This window comes from Myotis davidii, unplaced genomic scaffold (assembly GCF_000327345.1).
Source record: "Myotis davidii unplaced genomic scaffold, ASM32734v1 scaffold115, whole genome shotgun sequence".
Classification (NCBI taxonomy): domain Eukaryota; kingdom Metazoa; phylum Chordata; class Mammalia; order Chiroptera; family Vespertilionidae; genus Myotis; species Myotis davidii.
Window position 1 is genome coordinate 2,012,845 of NW_006291010.1, and position 2,544 is coordinate 2,015,388.

The following is a 2,544-nucleotide window of genomic DNA, read 5'->3' on the forward strand; positions in this document are numbered from 1 at the left end:
CCTGGACTTGGTAAGTTGACCCCAGCTCCAGCTTCAAACACATTTCCTGATTTCTGACATCCCCACCCACCAAGACATTCTAATCTGAGGAACATGTGGTTGACCCTCAGTGGGCTTCCACTGACATCTCTGGACCTGGTAAAACCTTCTGGGAAAGGCAACAGCAATTTCATCTTCTCTTTTAGGCTGATTCTCAAACTCCGTGTGCTCAAGCTAAGTAAAGTCTTGAGCTGAGGTTTTACTGTGTAGCTCAGATAGAAATAAAAACTTACCAGGTTTGGTTGTTTAAATTCTATTGTTGAGAATTTTAAAGTGGCTGCACATTACTTTGTCTTATCTGTCCATATGTTAAATGTTAGGTTAATGATCAAAGGAAGAACCATATATTGCCTTCAGTATGGATATTTGTTCTGTTTAATATGGTAAATCAACTTGGAGTGTCTATGTGACTTGCTAGCTCCTTGCATAGGCAGAAGAAGTCACTGCCCCAGCTTCTTAAAGTCCAACTTTTCCTGATTCATACTTTGATCATTTCCCCAGTGCCTCCCCACCCAAGGAGAGCCAGCCAGCTCAGTTCCACTTGCACGTCTATCTGTGGGTGAGCCCTAACCTGCCTTCTCAAATTTCTTACTGTTACATACATAAATCATGCATAATTCATAAGCTCCAGCCAAACTAGCTTCTTGCTTTTCCTTGAAGGAGGCACAATACAAATTATTAGTCAGGAGACAGCTATCAGCCACATACCTTACTCATGCTGATCTTCCACTCAGCAAGCCCCTCCCCATTTCTACCTGTAAAATTCTGTCCATTCCACAAGGCTCAACCCAAGGGCTTCATTCTCTATGATTTTTTCAATGGAAGGAGGTCTTTTCCATATTTGAACCCTCACTGAACATTATAACTTCCTCATCTTACCTGTCATTTTTATGATTGTTCTTTATTTATATATCTTATTTCCCCTATTTTGTATGCCATAGCACATAATAAGCACTCCATAAAAACCTGTTGAATAAATTATAATTTATTTTCCTTTCATTCATCACACATCCATCCATCCGTCCATTCATCCATTCATTCAGATATTTATGGAACATCCACTATGTGCCAGGCACAGGTACCTGGTAAAATCCAGGACTGAAACTTATCTGTGGGTTTTACTAACCTACGCTTAGATTATTACAATCTGCCCTTATAGAGGAAGATTTGTTCTTATTTGTACTTCCTGTCATTACCAACAATCACTTTATTTTTCAAGTTGCCCCTCATTGGCAATTAGCATTGCATATCGAGTTTCTGCATTTGAGTACTTACCACACTCCTAGCTTTGTTTTATCCTTTTTGTTTGCCCACAGCTCCCTACTTAATTATTTGGGGTATTATATATAACTTAATAGCCACCTCGAATCCTTTTGAAATGAAGCAGAGTACCAATAAATCAATAACAACTTAAAAAAATCAAATAATTAGCTCCAAACCACAAATCCACATGATGTAACCTCACTGGAAGAGCTCTTGCTGCAGAGAAGAATTTAATAAAATGTAGGTCCTCCTTGGACTCCTTTCAAGGGGACTACATTTCTATGGTAATTATTTATAAGGTGATCTTACTTTTAATGTGGTTTCACAAATGTGGTCTTAAGAAAATTGTCAGGAAATACTAGTAAAATCATCCTAGTGATTGATGGTATTCGAAAACTGCATTGTGAAATCTGGGACTGTTTCAGGAGAGGTGGGGAACATGAGAAAAAATAGGTCTATTTACCGTATAAAAACCTTTTTCTGTCATATTGACTAATTTAAAAAAACCAAGCTTGCTAGGAAGATGACTAATCAGTTTTAGAGAAATAAAGAAATCAAAGTTTAAAAAAATTATAGAGGTATTATTTGGGAGAAGTGACTTCTGAAATGAAGTAGTTCATAGGATCTTCACGAAATCAATGTCAATGGTATTTCCAAAGCTTGTGTTCTCTTTCCCCATGCTTCAGAAATTGCATACAGCGCCACCAGACTATTATGACTTTAATACCTAAAACCTCTCTAGTAAAAGGAAGCTCTTTCACCCACATTAAGGTTTTGTTATTTTGCATTCATATTTCTCTTTGAACATTTATAATGAATACAGCCCCACCCTACCTACCTGGATATATCCCAAGCTTAACCAGATTTTATTTAAACTAGGCAGATTTGTTGAATTCTAAAACTAGTTCAAAACTTCATTTTCACAAAAATTGCTGATGATTAGATTACAATTAATGCCCAAGGATCTATTTCACAGACCAGGTACTGTATCTTTACGGTTGAGGTTAAGGGAGAAAAACAAACAAACAACAACAGCATTGCTAAGCATTGCAGTAAAATGACAAATGGCCTCAGAAAACTGGAGTTATAAATATAAAAGAATGAAAAAGAAGGTCTAGAAAATAGTAGTTATTTGAATTTAAATGACATGTTGCTATGGGTATGATATGCAATCTATTTAAAAGCATATTAAAACTATAGTTTCAAACAAGAGTAGATCTATCTAGAGACAAATGGTAGGGG